At 33.7% G+C, this 25,662-nt stretch overlaps 2 protein-coding genes across 2 annotated transcripts in view; both read right to left on the bottom strand.

Moving 5' to 3' along the window:
• LOC127869376 (uncharacterized) overlaps positions 1–22,842 on the bottom strand; it is a 161,311-nt gene extending 138,469 nt beyond the window's left edge. The window contains exon 1 of the mRNA XM_052411892.1: positions 22,780–22,842. The gene's annotated coding sequence lies outside the window, so the exon portion shown is untranslated. The remainder of the gene's footprint in view (positions 1–22,779) is intronic.
• Positions 1–25,662, bottom strand: part of LOC127869375 (uncharacterized) — a 319,605-nt gene that overhangs the window by 258,527 nt on the left and 35,416 nt on the right. The gene's annotated exons all lie outside the window — the stretch shown is intronic.

Genomic DNA, 25,662 nt, shown 5'->3' with positions numbered 1-25,662 from the left:
ATTTTCAATGCATGTTGCCTTAGCGCTATGTTATGACACTGACACAAATAGGCGTTCTTGTGTCACTTTCTGTTTTGATGAAATGGATTTGACTGTTTGCTGCCTTTCGAAACTTGAAATTTGGGCAAAAATATATCCCCTTCCCCCTTAACCCTTTGCATGCTGGGAAATTTGTCGTCTGCTAAAATGTCGTCTGCTGAATTTCTAAAATTAGCATTTTCTTTGATTTTTTTCAAAGAATACTATCAGAATAGCAAACAGTTTGGATCCTGATGAGACACCACCTTTTGCATAGGCCTTTAAAATTCGGTTCCCGCACTGAAAGGGTTAATGAATGTTATCCACTTTTATAATTGATTTTTTGTTGTTGGTATTGAATGTATTTACTACAACAAAAATTTTTTGGTCAAATGTTGAAAAAAATCCATTAATTGAACAATGATGAAATTATTCACATACTTAAGTGCAATTCAGTGTCATTACAGTACTGTAGATTTCGTCTGTGTGGTTAATCAAGTGTATCTACTGTACATTATTTTTAACTTATTGAACATCATTTTTCGCACCTGAGGATGTTTACGTCTGCTGCATCTTTTAGGCTTGAAAGCCACAGGTTGTGAACAAATGTCTGCATGTGTGCATATATTTTATTTCTTAGTTCCTTCCTCACCTGAATAATTACATGACAGTGTGTGATGATGAATATGTATTATCATGTTTATGACAATGTTTTGACCTGGAGCTCCTGCAGTTAAGACTCAAAATGTGGGAAGAATTTTCAATATTAAGAGCTTAATTCTATGCATTAATCGCTGACTCACTGAAAAACATATTTTAAAGTTGACATGGTCATGTGCGATGTGGATCAACCAGAGTACCTAATTAAAGCTCCACCTATATTGTATTGTCACCAACGAAACAATTTACATGGACCCTGCAGGTCCCAGAATGGAAATCGAATACTGGTTGCTGGTTTGACTGCACCAAATTGGCCTTTATTATCAGGCGATCAATTACTTGAAAATGAAAATCTACGGTGGAAACTTTTTCGCAGCATAATTATTATTAATATTTATTATTGTTACAGTTACATGTAAGTTGTGTCAATACCATCAGTGAATTCGTAGAAATATGGGATATTACGTAACCAAATGCATTGATGGTGTGTACATCACAATTTCAGCAAGAAAAGATTTTTCAGATACAAAATAGACAATTTTATGTGTTAAGTTTCTTTTTGATTAATTAATGCAGTTGTTTTTTACTAACAATATAATATCACCACTATTGAATGCCCATAATCTATGAGCTGTTAGTTTGTTAGTTTCCATTTTTATTTAATGTCATTTATTAATATAAAAAATCCAAATAGTGCCTTATACCCTCTTAAATACATGCATCCAGTCTTATCTTATTTTGTCACCTTAGACCCCTAGAGAGCACAGTCACCCACGGTTTATTAGATTACAATCAGTAACACAGTAACTGATAAGCTGAAGGACACACTCCACACAAATATCTTATTATCTCCAGGTCAAACAATCTTGAGATTTGAGTTTTTTTTTATTAATTTTAAATGAATACGAAATAAGTTGTTTCTTTATTGAGGAAAACAAGTATTATAATAATTGTTTTAAACAATGTGTTGGCATGGTAAATCTATCAGTTGTATTTGATTTAATTATTTAGAACAATGGGCTAATGAATCTGCAGATTAATTTCACAAAGACAATATTATCAGTTTTAAATACATAGTTTTATTTATTTGTAATATTACTGGCAATCTTCTTAGTTTTTTACTACAAATCCTTACTTTTTGTTTATCCCTTTACCCCTTGGATACTAAGTAGTATTTTGATGCATTTGTAGTCACTTAGAAAGTTATATTTAATTCAAGACCTTTCTTACTAGATCCAAGTTTTAAAGGCTTCATTTCCAACCCTTAGATACTGATGAGCAGCAAACAGCATAAAACCTGAACAGCCTGCGTTTTATTCACAGGCTGTTCTGAAGTTGTTCTGTTTGCACATAGCCACGTCCACTTTGCTTTTGTGTGGGAAAGGGTTAAACAAGTGCTATATTTTTATGCTGCCCGAAATAAAATTTTGGCGGAGCATATAGTGGCCAGTTTGTCCTTCCTTCCTTCCTTCCTTACTTCTTTCCGTCACACTTTTGTTACGGTTTCTCATAGCGCCTTCAACACTTTACCGATCTCTTTCATATTTGGCATGTAGGTACCTTGCATGGACCTCTACCTTTTGATGAGGTTTGAGGTCACTGGGTTCAAGGTCAAGGTCACCGAGGCTAATAATAGATTTTCTGTCACGCTTTTGTTACAGTTTCTCATAGGGCCTTCACTTCTTTACGGATCTCTTTCATATTTGGCATGTCTAAGGTACCTTGCATGGACCTCTACCTTTTGATGTGGTTTGAGGTCACTGGGTTCAAGGTCAAGGTCACAGAGGCCTAATAATAGATTTTCTGTCACGCTTTTGTTACAGTTTCTTATAGGGCCTTCACTACTTTACTGATCTCTTTCATATTTGGCAAGTAGGTACCTTGCATGGACCTCTACCTTTTGATGAGGTTTGAGGTCACTGGGTTCAAGGTCAAGGTCACCAAAGCTAATAATAGATTTTCCGTCACGCTTTTGTTACAGTTTCTCATAGGGCCATCCGCCTTAACTACTTTACCGATCTCTTTCATATTTGGCATGTAGGTACCTTGCATGGACCTCTACCTTTTGATGAGTTTTTAGGTCACTGGGGTAAATGTCAAGGTCACCGAGGCTAATTATATATTTTTCTGTCACACTTTTGTTACAGTTTTTCATAGCGCCTTCAATATTTTACTGATCTCTTACATATTTGGCATGTAGGTACCTTACATATATAGACCTACCTTTTGATGACACTTGATGTCATTTGGGGTCAAGGTCACCGAGGCTAATAATAGATTTTTTTAGGTGGTTATTAACACATAGATTGACAAAGCGCATCATTGGGGAGCATCCATCGTTTTCAACGATACTTGTTGTTAGGAGTTTACTAAGGAGTTATAATGCTAGGGTCAAAAATGATTGAAAAAGTACCAAACAAATATTTGTGCAAATGGGGTGTCACTGGGCCAATTGTTGTACTGCTCATTTGACACTTAACAGTAAAACTTGTTGTTCAATGTCATAAGTTGGCAGTCATTTAGTCCAGCCCAAAAAAGGGACCTTTTACACAATTCAATATTCAGACTCATAATTTAAGATTCAATGTGACAGACTTTCAATTGATTTAAGGGCTTCTAAATGCTCACACCTCACATCAAAGATGATAAATAGTCTCTGGAAAAAACACAATGGGATTTCAATCAGGCAACATTCATTTTAATTTGTTCCCAGCATTTCATAAGCACTTTTTATATTGATTATTAAATTGTTCATCATAATCCATAAATAAACATTTAAAATGTATTTACAATTTCTTTTGAACATTCTGAGAATCTCGAAATGCTTTGTGACACTATTTCCAATATTCTATCAGAAATTGTGTTTTTGTTTTGTCTCTTTTTAATTCACCCTAGGGTGTGATGAAGATACAAAAAAGTATGTCAAGGGAAGCTCTGATTTTCTCATTAATTATTTCAAGATAAAAGAGTTGTACATTTCATGCAAATTAAATTTGCTTCAAAACATTAAGAGTATTGCACATGCTTGATAATAGTTTCTTTGTGTCTCACATCACTGAAGCACAAGCTGCTATCTACTGTTGTGCAAATCTCAAATTTTTAATCTAACTTTCATTTTTACCTGAAGTATTTAGTACAAATACCATTTCATAATTATTTGATGAGTTGATAAAACTTTTTACCTGAGAAATGGGGTTATATTTTAAATAAGTTGCCAGTAGCAGACATGGGGTAATCATAATTGTTAATCTGTTATCATCATGATTATTAATTGATTACTTTTTTCATTAATCATGGATTGATCATTAATTATAGCTTTTGTTTTACTTAAATAATAATTTTATAGATTACCACTACAAGAGGTCATTACTCATTATTATTTTATGATTATGATAACTTTTGACCAAAAAGCAGATTCAATTTCAATTCATGAAGACAAATGACACATTAACAACATCAGATACTTGCCAACTTATCATGTAGTTAATTACTCAAGTGGTGTAGATCTCTGATAGCTCTCTGTCCAAGGGGTATTTCAAGGGATTAAGTCTGAACAATAGTTCTTATTTGGAACTTGCCTACAACTGGGTTTTCGGCTAATTTACATGAGTTACAAATAAATTTGACCTAGATCCACGGGAATGCGTATTGTTATTCCCCCTACAGGTGAAAATGGAGGGGACTTATGGTTTTTGCTCTGTCTGTCAGTCAGTCAGTCACACTTTTCTAGATCCTGTGATAACTTTAAAAGTTCTTCATATTTTTTCATGAAACTTGAAATTATGGATAGATGGCAATATGGAGATTATGCACGTCATTTTATTTTGTTCCTACGTCAAGAATTCTGGTTGCTATGGCAACAAATAGATTAGAAATATTGCTGAAAATAGTGGATCCTGCGATAATTTTAAAAGTTCTACATATTTTTTCATGAAACTTAAAACATGGATAGAAGGCAACATGGAGATTATGCATGTCAATTCATTGTGTTCCAATGTCAATAATTCTGATTGGTATGGCAACAAATAGACTAGAAATATTGCTGAAAATGGTGGAGTTTCATCGGTATTGGACTTATATTGCTTGGAAATAGTCTTGTTCAAACTAAGCAAGTACAGTACCAGAATATTCATGTGACACTAGGGTCATAATGGTAAAAAGTTTATTGTACCTAACGATTAGTGGAGTTCCGAATACAGTCTATTGCATTGATGATCTGCATTTATGCAAAAAAATAAGTGTTGGAGCTTAATTAGGTGTGGGAACAGTTAAGTAATCAGTCAAATAATTGATTTCATGAGAATTTTAGTGAACCATGTTAACCCATGTATACAAGTTACATTTTGAAAAAGCAATTCATGCAACTTCTGCACCAGTGGAGAGACTCTGGCATTTTCTTTCCTTTCTGATAGAAGTTGAATGAGTGATTGCACTTTTCAAATGCCCATGAACATCAAATGCAATAATCGTGCAGTACTATGCATCTTTCTTTTTTGTGCAAGTTAATTGGATAAGAATTAAGGGTGTCACGGTACTGTGTGGGACGGTATATCGTAATAGTCTCCTCTCAGTACAGTGCATGATACGCCTTCGAGTGCGTATGGTACGGTACAGCATTTTTCATATGCGCCAACGCGCCAAGTAAACTTTTAATGTTTGGATGTTGTAACAATACGCGGCAAGAAAGATTCCATTGGCGCAATCAATAAAATATGTGGCACAGTAATTGGATCAATGTTTACGGAAATTCTCCCAATATCATCTCATATCACATTTTTAAATGACAAATTTTGTAATCATGAATTTAAAATAAAATTACATTTTTTACAAATTAAAGAAATGAATGTATGTAGAGGTCTTTAAATCAAATTGAAAAAATGGTTTTTATGTTGTTTCCATCTGACAATACGTATCCCGGTACATATTGTATCGTACACACTGTACCGCGATACGTATAGTAATGAAGGGGAGCGTATCGTGGCACCCGTAATAAGAATAGGATTTTTTTTTATAGATGAACAGTGGTTGATAAAGGGTCTAGAAGCCCAAATATTTTTAAATGCATGAATTAATACATCTGTAATAAATTTGATCACTTTGGTTGAGATTACAAATTAATAATATATCAATGAAAAAAAAAATTAATCATGTTAAAAAATAAGTTAAAATCATTAATTTCATTGATTTTTTTTCGAGTAATTGACCACATGTCTGCCCAGTTGCAACTGAGAGTAACATTCTTTTGTGACATAGACATTTTGCTTCACCTCATTATAAGAGCTATCACACTGCAGTTTATAAATTAACTGATAAGATAAGCTATTGGGGGACATCACCGACCCCAGTAGACAGATTATCTCCAGAGCCAATTAAATATGCAGGTTTTGTTTTTTGCTATAATTAGCACATGCTTAACAGTCACATGTATATGTTTCAATTGTACTTTCTCGTGGAAGCTGTCTAAGCCAGCTTTTCACCTTACCTGACCTTTGTAAGACAGACTGTCCAATAAAATTTCCTGCGGCTAGACACAAATAAAGACACTTCATTTATTTCATTGGCTGATTTGAGCGATATATATATATGGTATGTCAATAAAAGATTCTTATTGTGTTTTCAACAATATCATGAAAATATTATTTTTGATTATTTCACCATATTGACATTGCCAAATGTGTGGGGAATGCTTGCAAAAAAATAATAATGTGATACTATATTATACATTTTGGGAAGTAATTTAAGTATTTCTTTGCATCAATAGAAAATAACATAAAATAATGACCACTTAAACATTAAAATTATTGTAATCCGAACAAGATGTAGCCCCCCCCCCCTCCCTAGCAATTGCTGTGAGGGGTAACAAACACCTAGACATTAAACCCGGGGGGGGGGGGGGTTCCGCTGAGATTTGCGAAATGTGACCCATTTTTATACTGGAACTCTGATAAAGTAGACCCATTTTGATACACGTTTTTTTTTTAAAGCATACCCATTTGTATACGACAACATTGAGAATGTGGACCCATTTCAATACAAGAAGTTTTATATACTGGACCCATTTAAATACTAGAATTTGATCAAGTGGACACATTTCATACTTGAATTTTAATTTCTGTCATATCAATACAGTATACTTATTGAATTTGCTATTATATCTTTCCCACTACTGAAATTTACTTTTTGATACCCATTTATATGGTGTGCGGTAAAAATGCCAGAGGTAAAAATGCCATAGGTAAAAATGCCAGAGGTAAAAATGCCAGCGTTAAAAATGCCAGAGGTAAATTGGTAAAAATGCCACAGGTAAAAATGCCATAGGTAAAAATGCCAGACGTTATATAGTAAAGCAGATTTTTGAGCAATATTTTTTAAGGATATTCAGTATTGTACGGAAACATTTTTTTTTAAATTGAACATGTTGTTAATGGTTGGGAATTTGTGTTTCTTTGATGAATCGGGAATTTGATAAAGAAAACTTATTAAATTCATTGTAAAAGGATATTGGGTATTGTACGGATTCATTTTTTTAATTAAACATGTTGTTTGAGAATAATGTGTCAGTAATACATGTTATTTTATATTGTATTCTAAGATTCACATGCTTTTTTTAAGAAATGAAAGATTCAAATGTGTCTTATTCATATTGTTTCTGTGTCTTAAATGTGTCTTATTTATATGTGACTACGTGCTTATTTTTTGAAGAAATGAAAGATTCATATGTGTCATATTTGTATTTTATCCATGTCTTAAGTGTGCCTTATTTAAGACTACATGCTATACCGCCAGTGTGATGCAATAGATCTTATTTCTTAATCTCCACTTTCACACTTAGCGCTGTCTTTAATAAGGCTACCTCTATTTCAAGGACAGATTACTGAAAACTAAATAAAAAGTACAACGGTGATGTTGATCCATGTTGATGTTGATGTTGATTCTAGCTAGATTATATTTAAGTAAATAATATTAGTTCGGAATTATACAATTGCGTATGCTATGCTTAGAATATATAGACATTTATTAACATTTATTAACTGTACTGATATCCACATCAAATAATGATTTTACCTGTATTATTTGCCATTGAACGCGAATTTAAAATAATAATGGTAAATAAAACGGACGCTTGCAATAATTGTCATTAACTTTTTCAAACGGTATAAATATAAGACAAAGGTAGAGAATTTACTATTTGTTGAAGTTTTTTTAAGGTACACAACAATTTAGCAATAAATGAAATCAGTTATTTTGGCAGTAAATCCAATTTTTCCAGTACAGTAGCCAGGTGCCTGTGTATTGAGCTAATAAGATAGTGATCAACACAGCAGGTTGCTAATACACAGTTTAGACTTCCCCTGACTTTGAATCGAGGACAATAAATCCCAATATTATAAAATTAACAGAACAGAACAGCGAGTTTATTTGCGACATAAGCATATACATTTAAACATCAAACTACCATAATTATAAATACACAATACACATGTATCAAAATAACACCAAAAATATGTTTATGCATTTTGTACAATTATATGACTTGTGAGAATGTATGATGTAAGAGAAAGCTCTTTCTGTTTTAACAAAGTTAAGTGAATTTTTAAAATCCGCAATTGATAAAGAAAAAAATACAGTTAGATGTTATGTACAAAATTTTAGTTGTGGGGGGAAAATTTACTCTCTAAAAAATCTTTATATTATCTGCTCTAAGTTTAAATGCTGTAATTAGCAAGACGTATCAATACATGCCTCATTTAATAATCAATCTATAATATATTATGCATTTATATATAAGCAAATTTCTGATTTCAATAGTTTTATGGTTTCCCATATTTATGCCCCCTTCAAAGAAGAGGGGGTAGATTTTTTGTACATGTCGGTCAGTCCGTCCATCCACCGAATGGTGATGTTTATCATTTGATGTATATCAAAGTTATAATGGCAGACACAGTATGGTGCCAGATAAGAGATTAGCCCTCCCCAATTAAATAAACTTTTTATAATAATTTAAACATTTATAATTTGACTTCATTCTCATTCACAATCTTACTTTGTGTAAATAAGTATAAATAATGGTTTGTTTATTTTGTGTAGTTAAAATCATTGAAGAATGTGCTTAATTAAAAAAGTGCTTCAGTTTTATAAGTTAAGGAAAGTTTTAATAAATTGATCATTTAATATATGATTTAATTTATAAATTTAGTTTTGAAACAAGAGTCATTTAATAATTAAGATAAGAATTTAATTAATAATTTAATTTTAATCCATTGATCAAGGAAAATTAAATCTAAGAATTTAATTTAAAACAGGTGCTTGTTGATTAATTTATAATACAGGAAGATAATTTAATAAGGTGTCATAGCTCAGGTAATATTAAATACCACACAATACCTGGAAATAAGACAGCATTTTGTCTTATTACCAGTTATTGTGTGGTGTAAATGGTGGATTGGTTGTTTATTGTCTTTCTGTGTTCATTTGCTGAAATATGACAACGAATTTATAAAAATATGGCTCATTCTATTACAAGAAAAGGAATTTTGTATAATGGAAGAGTTTTTAAGTTACAATATTCATGTAACACACATAAATCCTATTTCAAAGGTAACTGGCCGTCAACTGCAGTAGTCTGTTATATCTTTCGAGAAATTGCCATTATTACATTATGCAGTAACAAGTCAACTAAACAGCCTGAATGTTGTTGGGTTAAAATGGTTTAAATGCTGATAGAAAGAAAAAGAATTCACATATGAAACATTATAAATTGCATGCTTATGTGCCTTCTTTATAAATTCCATGAGGCCTTTATATTTTATGCCCCCGGTAGGGTGGCATATAGCAGTTGAACTGTCAGTATGTCAGTCTGTCCGTCCGTCCGTCCGAAAAAAAATTAACGTTGGCCATAACTTTTGCAATATTGAAGATAGCAACTTGATATTTGGCATGCATGTGTATCTCATTTTGAGTGGTGGAAGTTCAAGGTCAAAGTCATTCTTCAAGGTCAAAGGTCAAATTGCGGCGAAGTAGGGGGCATTGTGTTTCTGATGAACACATCTCTTGTTTAATCTAAATTTAGAATAGCATATAATACATTTGATATTATTTGGTGTTCATCTGATATGCTCATTTGTATTTTCAGTTTGGCCATGCCCAGGAGGGAGTGACTGAGTTATGGGATGCAGAAGAAGCACAAGCCATCTCAACATGATGAATCATCCCCAACAGCGCTTGAGGATGGTTTCCTGCTCAATGAGGATGAATCCATAACTGAGAACTGAGGATGATACTTCTCTCAACACTGCATTGTATGAAGACAAAGCAACTCAGTGTGGTTAGTCATCGTCAACAACAGAACCAGACTAAGCTGACGTTGGAGACTGTCAAGTTGAGATCACTGTGCCTATCAGGGTTGAGTGTAACATACTGAACGAAGTGATCCAAAGCAATTTATTGTCAATACGCACGCTAGAGACCTGGACATTCGCTTTTTACATTCAGATCAAAGCATGGCAAAACATATTTAAGGATGAAAGTATGTGTTAATGAAGCAGGACACACTACTGAACATGTTCATGGTTAGGAAGTTGCCCAGAACCATTTTTTGTGGGAACAAATTTCTAGTGATTATCTTTTTGCCCTTTAGCTCACCTGAGCACAATGTGCTAATGGTGAGCTTTTTTGATCATCTTTTGGCAGTCGTGGAGTGCGTGTTGTGTGGCGTCAACAATTGCCTTGTAAACAATCTTGAGGCCACATTAATTGTCCAAACTTCATGAAATTTGGTCAGAACATTTTTCCAAATGAAATCTTGGACAAGTTAAAAAATTGTTCCGGTTTATTGTCCGTCATCATTAAACTTGGTCAGAAGATTTGTCAAAATGATATCTTGGGCAAGTTCAAAAATGGTTCCGGTTGGTTCAAAAACATGGGCACCAGGGGGTTGGGCATTTTTCCTTATATGTCTATATATAGCTATAGAAAAACCTGGTATCCGGACAATTGCTCCTACAGACAATCGCTCCTACGCTAAATTTGACAGGGCGGACGGTCGCTCCTACGAAGTTTTGACAGGGCGGACAGTCGCTCCTATGATGTTTTTACAGGGCGGACAGTCGCTCCTACGATGTTTTGACAGGGCGGACAGTCGCTCCTACATTATTTTGCCAACCCGGACAGTCGCTCCTACATTATTTTGACTCCACGGCAAAATGTAGTGTATGCCGATCAAAGGCTAACACCTATGATTAACCGACAATTAAAATTGCCAACTTGTGTCGAAAAATGCGAAATAAGCCAGATATTTAAATTTGAAATCGAAAATGTCTGTACATTTGAATTCGCCAGCATGTTGCATTTCATGAATTTTGTATTCAATGTATAATTGTTATTGTCTATTTTGTGTTATTGTAACATATACATATAACATTTTATCAATATATTACAATTCAACACATACAAAAATCGTTAAGTATTTTAATAATCATAGAAATGCCGATTAAGAAATTGTTCAGTGTCATATCAATCAATGGATCAAATGTGAAAACAATGACCTAGCCAATTGTTTACTAACCTTAATTCACTTTAAAGGGATCTTTTGACGGTTTGGTAAATTGACAAAATTGAGAAAAGTTGTTTCAGATTCGCAAATTTTCGGTTTAGTTATGATATTTGTGAGGAAACAGTATTACTGAACATTTGCCATGGTCTTATATAGTCATTATATGCATCTTTTGACGATTTAAAAACCTAAAAATTATTAAGCGTTGCAACGCGAAGCGATTGAATAATTTGGAAAGTTCTAGTGATGTCGTTTAAATTTGTGAAACTACGATGATATAAGGTATAAAATACGCATCTTATGTATCCTTGGCAGGATAGCTCAGTTGGCTAATGCGTTTTTACTTAGAGTCCTGCTGCGGGCTACTTTTGTTTTCCTTTTTTAAATTTTATTTTTGATTTTTTACTGGAGCTTTTAAAATTTAATGTTTACATTTATCAATATAAAGCATTTAATGACAAACTTCAAAACATGCCAAAATCTGTGAAAAGGCCCCTTTAATGTGACGCCATTCTGTAATCTTTATGCACGGTTTGCACATCATAGGTGTCAAAGTGGTCATTATCAATTGATACTACCATTTTTGTTATAGCAATTATTGATTTAATGCGGTGTTTATGTTTATTCCATTCGCAAAATGGCACTTATTCCAATAAATGTAATATCAGAACGAATGTCCCCAATAGGAATAATGTAGGAACCATTGTCCAAAGTGCCCTTATAACTACCTTATATTTACAGAATCAACAAACTGTAGCATAGTTTGTCAGTAAGTAAATTAATTAATTAAAATCAAATTGATCGGCTCATGTTAAATTGGCTTTCTGTTAACAGGTTGGCAATTTTAATTGTTGGTAAATTAAAGGTGTAAGCCTTTGATCAGCGAATAATATGTTTTGCCGTGGAGTCAAAAATAATGTAGGAGCGATTGTCCGGGTTGACAAAATAATGTAGGATTGATTGTCCGGGTTGGCAAAATAATGTAGGAGCGACTCTCCGCCCTGTCAAAACATCGTAGGAGCGACTTTCCGCCCTGTCAAAACATTGTAGGAGCTACTGTCCGCCCTGTCAAAACATCGTAGGAGCGACTGTCCGCCTTGTCAAATTTAGCGTAGGAGCGATTGTCCGTAGGAGCGATTGTCCGGGATTCGAAAAACCTTTTTAACACTCTATAGAGTGTCCCAATGATATCATGAAAAACATGGCCACCAAGGGGCGGGGCTTTTTTCCTTACATGACTATGGTAAAAACATGTTAACACTCTCAGTCACATTTATAGTCCAATCTCCATGATGAAAAATTCTTATGTGATTATGAATTTTCTGCCCCATACGATAATGGCTCTTATGCTTACATGTTTGTTGCCTGCATACCTGCAGAATATTAGCTGTTTTCTCCCGATATGTTATTAATTTTGTAATATCAACAACTTGCTTAATACGTGTAATAAATTGCTTATTTTTTTATGCCAGGTGTATTGATATGTGTTTATGAATGATGAAGTTTTGATGAAATATCATTAAATTGTAAAGCTATGTTCATGCATTCTTTTATTGCACAGACTAAAATTGTTACTACAGAGGTTTACTTAGAGACTGTATCACAAAAATGGTTGCATAAGCTCCTCTGTAGAAGCCGGAACACATTTCATTTAGTTTATCATTATGTACATAAGGGGACTTACTTTTAAAGTTTTGATTGTGCTTTTTAACAACACATGGAATCCATATGTTCTTTTCATTAACTTTTTGTATTCTGGGCACTCATACACAGCGGACTGATTAATGTCCTCAACAAATTCACTATCACAATGTTCATCCTCTTCACCCCATGACACAAAATCCGCCTAAGACATGTTGAAGAAAAACAGAAAAGTCACTTAATAACTTGATCGATATGCTGAATATCGGAGAATGGCACAGTATACAGGTCTGAAGATTTCTATACATATACTCTAGGTTGTAATGTTATTTATTATTGGTAAAATTGTGCATTGAATTGAGCGGTAATTTAAGAGAGCAAAGAACACAAACAGCAGATTAGAGCAGACCAAGAACAGATTCTCTCCATAAGAAGAAAAACTTGTTCAGAGCTTTATTCAAATTATACTACAGGTAAATGGCATTCGGATTATTCAAATTTGAAAAATGCAATTAAAATGAAAAACAAAAACCTAATTAAAACAACCTATTATTAGTTGTTTGTTGTTAGATTCTTATCGCTCCTTTATCTCATTACAAAGGCCATCTTTATATACCGGTAAGCATTGTTTTTTTTTCAAACTGGAGCCTGATAAAATCGCTTAATAAAACAATGCGGCATGTGATTTATTTTAATTGACACATTACCGTTGAGTGATAATACCGCATACATTCTCATTTTAATAATACATAACATATTTGTTTCAAATCGCAAAAACTGGAATGCGAAAGGGAGTTTTAGAAATGTTGATAAGCGTGTTTACCGTTGCAACCGTCAAACAGTTGCGCGTTTAAACCTATCTCGCCAAAACCACTGGATGCGCGAGAGTTTAACGATATTTTGCAAGCTGCCTATCTCTGTTATCTATGTCTCTGATAAAACTAATTACTGCTGTGTTGTTTTTTTCATCCTTTCCATTTGTCTCTTTTATATGTCTGTCAAATACAGGGCATATTAAGGCTCGATTGGTCATTGTCGGCTCGGGTACTAATTACATGTACCCAGGGTACTCTTAAGTATACTTACATGTACCCCGGGTACGGTAAATATACTAAAACGTACGCGGGAAATTTAAAGCTGAATCGGTTGTTGTCGGCATTTTTTATGTCCCCCACTATAGTAGTGGGGGACATATTGTTTTTGCCCTGTCTATTGGTCTGTCTGTTGGTCTGTCTGTTTGCGCCAACTAAAACATTTTGCAATAAATTTTGCTATATTGAAGAAAGCAACTTCATATTTGGCATGCTTGTGTATCTCATGAAGCTGCACATTTTGAGTGATGAAAGGTCAAGGTCATCCTTTAAGGTCAGAGGTCAAATATATGTGGCCAAAATCGCTCATTTTATGAATACTTTTGCATTATTGAAGATAGCAACTTGATATTTGGCATGCATGTGTATCTCATGGAGCTGCACATTTTGAGTGGTGAAAGGTCAAGGTCATCCTTCAAGGTCAGAGGTCAAATATATGAGGCCCAAATCGCTTATTTTATAAATACTTTTGCAATATTGAAGATAGCAATTTGATATTTGGCATGCATGTGTATCTCATGGAGCTGCACATTTTGAGTGGTGAAAGGTCAAGGTCATCCTTCAAGGTCAGAGGTCAAATATATGTGGCCCAAATCGCTTATTTTATGAATACTTTTGCAATATTGAAGATAGCAACTTGATATTTGGCATGCATGTGTATCTCATGGAGCTTCACATTTTGAGTGGTGAAAGGTCAAGGTCATCTTTCACAAGGTCAAGGTCATCCTTCAAGGTCAAACATCATATATGGGGACATTGTGTTTCACGAAGATAGCAAATTGATATTTGGCATGCATGTGTATCTCATGGAGCTGCACATTTTGAGTGGTGAAAGGTCAAGGTCATCTTTCACAAGGTCAAGGTCATCCTTCAAGGTCAAACGTCATATAGGGGGACATTGTGTTTCACAAACACATCTTGTTTTTAATTAAATATATTCACATTTATGTCAATTTTCTGTAAAATGGCCTCTATATTATCGAAACTCATACTCACAAAGCATGTTGAGGCATTTTTTTTTAAATAGAAGTTTGTTTAAGATAATCGGTAGCGCGTTTTACGACATAGGATTTTAGGCGGGAATACAACTCGAGTACAGTCTAATATCGACCGGGTACGATTTAGTATATTTACCGTACCCGGGGTACATGTAAGTATACTTAAGAGTACCCGGGGTACACGTAAGTAGTACCCGAGTCGACAATGACCAATGGAGTCCATTTTAAGGGATTAATTATGTCATGCCTGGGGTCGGGCAGCTTCCAGTACTTTGTCCGGAGTATTAGTCTTTAACTATATCACCTATTCACATGAAACTTCATATATGCATATATGGATAGATCTCACTGATGAGAAGTTCAGTGCACAAGAACTATAGCTATAGCCCCTTCATTACTTTATTTATCTCACTTTTTTATTGTCTGGGTCATAACGTAATTACAATAAGACCCATTTACATCAAACTTCGAACAAAGGTAGGTTGTGGTGTATAGAAGTGCAGCGTTCAACAATCATAAGTCGAGAACTCTGGCTTGCATATTTCACAATTCTATGCCTTTGTTGGTTTCACATTTTTTCTTGGTTTCCTGTTTTCCTGAAACTACTAGTGTATGATTGAAAATTAAGTTTTTATTACATTTAGAAAGGAAATCATACTGCTTATATGTGTTATATCAAATATTTCAGTTGTGTGTGGTATTTTGTATTTTATATAATTTACACGCCCAGGCCAACGGGCTTGCGCTTATTTCGCAGACTGTTATTTAAATCCAATGCACAAATATTATAATACAAAATACTTAATTTGTTTCAATTTTATATGTTGTAACACAGTTTATAGAAAAATAACATTGGTTGGATTGCATTTGACAAAAAACACTATTTCATCTTTCATTTACATACTACATTTATTATCTTCACATCAAAATTGTGCTACAAAGTAAAAATTATAACCCCAAACATCTGTTCACAACTTATTTTTAAATATGACAAAAGCAAATGACAATACAATATCATATAAAAAATATGGCAGTGAATTGTATTGGGGGTGTATTGTCCAAGGAAATCAAATTCTGGAGTGAATTGTCCAGGGGATGAATTGTCTTGGGGGTGAATTGTCTGACACCCTTTCCCCCAACCACCTACTTTTTAATGAAAAATTGAGAAATTTTACCCATTTCATGGCATGCAAAGTACATTCAAACAGAATGCAATTCTAGTTTTGGCTACATTACTCATTAATTTCAACCATGTGCTGTGCTTATTTACCTACAAGTCTTTAGATTTTTCACAATTTACCTTTAAAGTTCTGTTCTGTTTCTGCAGCGTGAAATATTGACTTTCGCAAAAACCTCCTTTTTGGAGATCCAAAATATCCTTGCAAGGGAGCTGTCGCTAGTTTCAATGTTTGTTTTTTTTTTAACAATATTTTTGAGACATTCTTTCTTAAACCTAACACAAGAAATACCTTTTATAAATTCCTAATCGATTTTTAAAGACCATAGGTTACCCATACCCTAAAGATATGTAATTTTTCCCCCTTTCACTGATATGTGCTCGGTACGACTAAAGGGCGTATATGTCTATGTAGTGTCTATCGCAACCGTTGTTTATTTTTGGTGTTTTCACTTCATATACACTTATATTTGTTAATGCAGCATCAACATACTACAACAATATCCCGGAAAGAGAAAAATAATGCATTTGAATATCAACCGTAGTTTCGTTTTGACAACTGACGACATACAAGATTCGATTAACGAAGTGAATCTAAAACTAGTTTTATACGTGCAGATTCGTTCATACGACACAAATACACTATTTTGTTTTACGGATCATTTCGGATTAGAGGACTGCGTGAGTCATGTAAAATATCGATTATAATATATACTTTTTATAAACAACTGGCAGCAAGATGAGTTGCAGATAATTCGTCAGTAACCACATTTAAACTAACTCTTTTGCCCTGTTAATTATGTTCAGCTCAATTCAACAGTGTAACATGCCCATAATATCACTTTAATTGTTAATTTGGAATTGTAATAATAAACCATATGTCACCTAATCAGTCAAGAAAGTAACAATACCCGAAAACACCATATCCTATTTCCCACCCCTAAAATTACAATAAACAGCTAATCTGTCAGTCATTCAGAGCTGATGAGGGTACTGATAATCGAGGGGTAGATAAGGCTATTACTGATAGGGGTTGCCTAGAAATAAGGCTGTAGTATGGAATACTTAAATAAATATTTTAATTTGTCATGCTTTACAATTTAATATTTAATTAATTAATGTAGAACCGTAACTCATGTTCACATTTTAATAATGCTGGGCAATTTTATTAAATTATTAATTAAATACACATTTGATTCTGTAAAAATGTATTATGACTGATTATTATTGTAAAATTAATAATCTTTGCGTACAAAAATGTTTCAATACATGTAGGTATGATAATCATATATACTCGGTTTATATGATACTAAGCTATACGTATTTGTACTCACGTTAACATTATTGTTATACGTTTTTTACTTATAATTGTGTGCGCAATAAGTTTTCAATAGGTAACGGGATCTTCATTAATAGTTTTATGACAAATATTAATTTCTTAATAATTCATAGTTCTATCAGTCTTTATGTCCTATTCTTTAAATTACAATATTAGTGTACATATTGTAAATCTTTGATAATGTGTGTAAATATTGAAATAAATATTAAAATAAAAGTATATAGATGTATGTCTACTTGTGTACATATTGTACAGCTTTGATACTGTATGTAAATATTGAAATAAATATTAAAATAAAAGTATATAGATGAATGTCTACTTGTGTACATGATAATGCTTTGAAAATGTGTGTTTCAAATATTTTAATAAAAATAATAGTTTAAAAGATATATTTTAAAAAGTACTTTTACTGTCTGTTATAATGTGCCGATAATGTAACCTGGTGTAAACACAATTTGTTAAAAAAAAGAGTGTTATTTTGTGAAAATATTGCAATAAAAAGTATTGAACTAAACTCTGAAAGTATTTCTCATTTGTGTTTATGCATAAATAACTCATTCAGAACCTATCAACACATCAATAGTTTCACTACCGTGCGAGTTGACTTTTAGGTACGAGTTGACTTCCGTGCGAGTTGACCAAACAACGTGCGAGTTGACTACCGGCTAGAGAATTGATCTATTTATGTTAACAGTCTTAATTATATTTTACATTAAACTGTAATGTGTTGATAAAAAACATTGCAGAAAAAGCATCAATATTGCAAATATTCGATCATATTCGATCGTTTCGTTCATATTCGCGAAAATAAGTCATATACGCATTATAGACGGACCCAAAATTTCGAGCAAAAAACTTCAAAAACTGTTAAACGGGAATAAACAACACAATAATACAATTCCGAATGACAATAAGTATGTTTCCAATGTTATTGTCTTTCTGGATGGTATTTATCATCACAAAAATGGATAAAAGCAACGTTTGGATTATCAAAAGGTAAATGTAATATATTTTCGAGATAAGTCACTTTATTATTTATATAGTCTTTCAAAATTATGGAACGTTTTAAATTCATCTTTCCAGAAATAGCAATATGTGGGTCTAATCTCTTTCAAAAAGACATTTTATTCAACGTAACGTACCGAGTTAAGAAAATTCAAAAATTATAAATTGATTTTGACACCTTAAAAAGAAAGCATCAATTATTTAATAAAGTTTGGTGTCTTTTACTCTTTATACAATAGAATATATTGCAATGGGTATAAACTGTTTATTGAAATCTGATCCCCCCTCCCTTCCCTGGTCAAACTCCCATTGGAGTTCTTTATAAATTGGAGTTAGACGGGGATCCCCCGTCAAACTCCCATTGGAGTTTAATTTAAATGGGGGTTTGCCGGGGTCCCCCGTGAAAACTCCGTTGGAGTTTAATGGATATGGGAGTTTCACGGGATCCCCCGTCAAAACCCCACGGGGGAAGAAAATCTACAAACACTTTATTTTCTTATTAAAGTACATATTTCTTACAATTATAACTTAAACATGTGTATTTGTAAACATTGAAACAGAAAACAAAGCATAATATTTAAATTACATTTTTTGTAAAATATAGGTAAAATTCTCCCGTCTGGAAAAATCTCCCGTTGGAGAATTGCAATTCTTAACGGGGGAGCCAAAACTCCGTTGGGATCCAACGGGGGATGGCAACTTTATCATCAAATAACTCTACTTTCCAAAAACATTTTTACTCTTTTTTTTCAATTATATGTATGTACTCAATGCCCCCTACAAATATGCAAAATTTCATAACAATTGTTCAATAAATAAAAAAAATAAGTTTGCAAATAATCTGGATTTGCAAACTTAATCTGGATACTGTTATAAACCACATGCATAGAATTTCATGAGACATCGGATTTAATATTAACTGAAAATTTGCGGTTATTAACCGATGAAAGAATAAAAGAGGACACATTTAAAAACTTGCAACATAAACACTTCCTGAAGTTGCACTTATTATTGTAGGATACCGATTACACGGAGCTAAATTACGCTGCGAACTAGAACCCAGCCACATTGTACCTCCAATGAAAGATGTTCGAAGTAAACTTAATTTGACTGTAGGTTTAGAAAAAAGTAATTGTCTATAATTTAACGGAAAATGAATACTACGTGTAATCGGAATTCTCAATGGTGAGAGAACAACTTTCGGGTTTTGTGTAATCAATCTGTCCATAGGTTATTTATTTGGCGAAACCACCAATCTTATAATCACATTAATACACATTGCCAAGTCAACATACATAAAAGAGTAAGAGGCAGCTTGTCAGATAATGGTCTGTAAAAATTCAGTATAACCTGCAGAACTCTCAATTGATGAACATACACGTTAACTTTATAAGTACAGAGAATGTATAAGAATCTAAGTATAAGAAAGGTCTTAAACAAGGTTTCTTAAAAAAATAATAAAAACACAATACCGCCACCAGCCTCTGAAGGCTGAAAATATAACAACATCGAAGATATGTACGGGGATACACGCTACTGCATCCACGCAGCACACATCAAACTGTTGTGCAATGCAATATAAGGTGTGAAATAATTTTGAAAGTACATATTTGTTTCATTGTATTACATAATAAATTCAAGTTGCGAAAACAAATATTTTTATTTTAAGGGTAAGTATACATTTACCAAATCCATTTAAAAGGTAATTGTTTAAGTATTTTCGTTATTTGGAAGTGTAATAGCTTTACTTGTATTTTAATTGCCACGTTGATTAAATATAGTGTGCAGTGTAGCATATATATATATATATATATATATATATATATATATATATATATATATATATATATATATATATATATATGTATGAGAACCGAAAAATACGTATTTAAATACATTTAGATACGTCTCAATAAATATAAAGTTTTTTAATTGAGTTCTGCAAAATAATGTTCTACTACTCGCATTCTTAAAGGCGTTAAAATAAATACGTTTAAATATAACTCGATTAAGATGTTTGTATGGCAAGATTGGGAGGGAGGGGGATGCGTAGGCAATTGATGCATTTTTTTTATAACCATCAAGAAGAATTATTATTAGGCTCATAGAGAACTAGATTTCCAGAATAGAGTAAGACCATTTATTATATACCTGTTTAATGCTTTTAACAAAATACAGGTTGTATCAATCGTTGAAATAAATCCCGTATTACTCTACTCGCTGTTTCCGATTTCGTATTACCATACTAGCCGGACTACTTGTTTCGACCCATTTAATGACGTCACATTACGCGCACCGAAAATAGGAAACTCCTATTTTATATCACGAAATATATTACGTAGTACATCGTGTGACGTCATTTCTGTGATGAAAACACAACAATCGCACATTCTCGGCCCTTTCCGTCAAACATCGGATAAGTACCTCGAAGGAGATAGTATGAATACACATTTCGGAAGCGGTATTGCGGTCTACCTACGCGGGCCTACGCGAATCAAAATAACATAGTAAAAACAAACATGGCCGGTTTCGCGAGTTGTTTACATTTTGCAAAGATGAAAATGGGGATTTTCTATGCTCTGAAGCCAGAGCAAGTACAAACTCTACAGGAATTATGGACGCCATCGTTGTTATTGTTTTTGTTGTTGTAACATTCTTAGAATGGTATCACGTGGGCGGACTTCATTTAACCCGTATTTCTCCCGAGTCCGATTATGATAATCTGCGAGGGGTACCGAATGGAAAACACAATAGTTTTCTCTGGAATGTAAAGACATGTCGGACGTTGTGTTTTTTAACAGTGAGCTATTTGTTTAAAACATCGAACGAATGCAAATCGTATTGTGGAGAGTGTGTGTATCATGCATTAATGTAAATTGAGATAGGAATACAATAAAATAGTGTGGTTTAAACTAAGTTTCGATAAAGACATGGGATTATAGAAGTGGAAGTGTATATCGTTTCAACGTTTATGTTATAAACATTGCAATTGGTTTAAAGTTGTCAACTGAATTGTTAAAACTTGGATTAACGATGTCATTAAGGTAAGCGTGGCCGGCACCTGTGTTTTCCCGGTTCAGATGTTTTCACGCTAATTTACAAAAATTGTTTTCATACGCGTCGTAAATAAACTAAGGCGTACCGTTTAAGCCATTGTTTTGTCAGTTTTGTTAAAGCAAAAACATACAATTGTTAACTGTTTTCGTTAGGTGTTGTATATAATAAAAGGAATATTGCGCTAGTCAATTGTTCCAAGAGTTTGTATCAGTCTCGTGGCTTGTGCACACAAGCCACTCGACCGATTCAAACTCTTAGAACAAATTGACTAGCGTTTTATTTCGTATGTATTTGAAAGTTTTACTTCAATTAGAATGTGGATTCATTATAATACTATTATTTATTTAAAAAAAATATGTACATTTGTAGTAATTTATATTAGTGCGAATAAATTGCAACATATTGCCCAGTCTACGGTATGTTTCAATTTCAGGTTTCATGTACATAGAATCGCTTACCATTGACGTTCACGCAAAATAATGTCGCTTTTTGGCGAATTAAAAGCAACAGCGTCACGGTTCGGATGCAATCGCACATTCTCGGCCCTTTCCGTCAAACATCGGATAAGTACCTCGAAGGAGATAGTATGAATACACATTTCGGAAGCGGTATTGTGGTCTACCTACGCGGGCCTACGCGAATCAAAATTACATAGTAAAAGCAAACATGGCCGATTTGCGAGTTGTTTACATTTTGCAAAGATGAAAATGGGGATTTTCTATGCTCTGAAGCCAGAGCAAGTACAAACTCTACAGGAATTATGGACGCCATCGTTGTTATTGTTTTTGTTGTTGTAACATTCTTAGAATGGTATCACGTGGGCGGGCTACTTTCAACCCGTATTTCTCCCGAGTTCGATTATGATAATCTGCGAGGGGTACCGAATGTGTTCGGATGAACAGTGACGTCATTCGGCAACGCTTTAGTTAACAATTTAGTCCTGAATATGCATGCGTAGTGAGTGCATTGGTAAATCAATAATTAATAATATGTTACGTTTGCGGTATTATCAGGTGATGTCTTTTAGGAGGTAAAATCAATTATACGTAAGACATATACTATAAACGAATACTTATTTGTTGTCTTACGTTAGTTTATTTCATTGTAAAAATAGTTTACAAATTAAAATACGGGAAATACGTATGTAAATAACAAACAAAATCGTCAGAATAATGTATCTATTAAACATATTACCAACAATAAATACCGCGAATTGATCTTCAGAAAAAAAAGTGTATTACCTGTCTTAGATGTATCCAGTCAGTGTAGTCCTGCTAGTTTTGAGGGCGTATATAAGGACTTCGTACATCACATGAACGTTATCAATGAAATCACGTGATTAGGCTGATGCATACACTCGAATATATAACAGCCTTGCTCAGGTTGAATATATTTGAGAACATTGTATCACTGGCTATCAAAAGCGCATATAGAGACAATTTAAAGTAGATGCTGGTTTTATCGCTTACCTAGATCAAGCTATTACGATTAGAACCTAAAATAATATACGCTGCTGTAGATAACACAGAACTACATAATTGGCCATATTTGTAGATTTGTTGTGAGAAAATAAAACGTGCCCATCACTTTTATTGATTTTCCATCGTTTGCAATCGAGTTTCGTTTAAAGTAAAAGCAAGCCAAAATAATATACACGAATGTTCTCATCTCGCAGAGCTTGCACTTCTGCACGTAGCTCAACCAATTCTTCACAAATTGCACGTTTTATTTCACTAGCCATATCTGAATAAAGTTGCATTTTAAACTGTTCAACCAAATGTGAGGCAACCTCTTCGAGATCTATCATCAGATTTGCTGAATTTTGTAGCGGGCATTTCTACTGTCAACAAGCTTGCCGCCATTGTATTTTCAGAGTCAGATTCGGCACTAAAGTAGCGTTCACTGTCTGATCCAAACTCACTATTTTGCTTATAACTTTTGAGGAAGGATTGATGCAGTACCTTTTGTCCGGGTGATGATCTGTGGCGCTTTTTCGCGAATTTCTTCCAGGTTTGTCGACTTGGCATCGGTATGTCACATTGGTATATCACATAAAAAGTTACTATAACACCATGTTTGCAGTTGAAAAAAATATTCGCACATCGGTCGAAATGCGACACTTTCGCGATATTTACTAGATATAGTGTCGAGTGTCATATCGCGCGTCGTATCGTGCTTCGAGTAAATGTCGCGTGTCGACCTAGGAAATTTAAGGTCGACATGCAACATTTGCTCGATATAGTGTAGAATGTCATATCGCATGTCGCGCGTCGTATCGTTCGTCGCTCAAATGTCGAGTGTTGCGCTCGAAGGTCGACACACGACAATTGAATTCGACATGCGAAACGACACGCGAGATTAATGGCGACGCACGATATGGGTCCGTGTACATACCGTCTTTTCGTTTTTCGTTTTGCATTCGACAACACGAAACACGAAAATAAACGCATATAAGTTCATATTCCGATTTTCTTAAAACCGAAACAAATACAAAGCACAAAGAACAAATCGACTTATTTATATCGTTTTTCGTTTTACTAATTACAAAACAAACCACGAAACGTGTATGTCTATTCCTATTTCGTTTCAATTTAAATTACAAAAAAAATCAATATTTGAAAATTGAAATAAAGCGTCTGCTCTCATTTATCGTTCTTGATTTGATAAAACGATACACGGAAAACGGAAAACGAGGGGCGCTGCGCAGCTTTACTTGGATGATAACTCATGATTAATCATAGTGCACAGTTTCCTCCCTTTAAAACTATTATTTTGAATAATCAAATGTTCACTATTGCATGTGTTATAGAAGAAGAATAGACGAGTCTTAGCACAGCTCTTTTTGGCTAGTTTAATGGAATAATGAATAGATCAACAGTAAAGTTATATAAAGATACCAATATAAATGCCTGCTTTTGTTTCAAGTCATTGGATTTGATTTAATGTATAAAATGCATTACAATAAGCATTGCACGATAAAATATCTTTGTTCGGCGTAGCCTTTCTCTTCAAGTAATAAACAACAATGGAATTATTTACTACACTGTATTCATATATGTTTAAGAAATGAAATAAAAATCCCCACTATTGCTAAACATATACACATGTACATTCAATTAGTATGGTGAATTATTCCTAAGAGCATGAACGGCCTCATAAAGCCCTGTCATGGCACGTCGTGTGCTGTCCTGGCTCGTACCCTTCGGGTAACTGGCTGGCGGTGGGCTCCCATACCAGGTGTCCATGCAGTTCTTGCATCGAATCAGTGATTTGGAACAAGTTGCATATGTAGGGTGCGACACTGGTCCTGAATGTAACAATTTATGTTGTTATACAGCTATCGGTTCAGGCACTGAGTTCTTTTTAAATTTTATTAGCATGATTATATTTGGTGCTCCCTTTATAGAATAAAGTAAATTTGCTTATAACAATTATAAAAGTATTTGAAACTCTTTGCGAGATCACATCATTCAAATAACAGAAAAATCAACGCTAATTATAAAACATTATGTCAATGGATTTTATTTTATAAGTTACAACATTGACGTTGCTACAAATTTATTTATTTATTTTGAATAACGTTTTTGTTTGGTGTACAGATTTTGTCCAATTTGTGAAGGACTGTTAAAATGAACTGGATGTGTATAAAACGAATAAAATACATTGTAATACACTTTTCGACTAATAAATGTACTTTAACAGATCATGCTAGCGAACGCTTGATGGCGCGCTCCTCATATATATCATTGACTCAGCAAATCATACACGAATTGTTACAAATGAAAACACTTTTCTATAATGGCATTCGAGTTTCATTTTAGGAGACAACCAAGGCCATAAACGGAACATATTAAGGAGTGCAAGTAGATTCTATAGGCGTGACGCATGATATTCGCCTTCTTTAAGTAACGTAACGTTTAAAGGAAAAAAGATTAAGCGGTGTTATAATATCATTGGAATGTACATATCTTGTTAGCAATAACTTAATCTTGAGCGCTCTTTCAGGAACATAAAATATGTTGTTTAATAAGTTATTAAATTGGTACATTTATTAATTATATTTAAGTTAAGTTCATTTTCTTCAAGCGCAAAGCGGTTTCATATAAGGTGTTTGGTTATAACTC

The sequence above is a fragment of the Dreissena polymorpha genome, chromosome 2 (genome assembly GCF_020536995.1).
Source record: "Dreissena polymorpha isolate Duluth1 chromosome 2, UMN_Dpol_1.0, whole genome shotgun sequence".
Classification (NCBI taxonomy): domain Eukaryota; kingdom Metazoa; phylum Mollusca; class Bivalvia; order Myida; family Dreissenidae; genus Dreissena; species Dreissena polymorpha.
The sequence above is the reverse complement of the archived record's forward strand: the minus strand, read 5'-3'. Positions and strand labels throughout refer to the sequence as shown.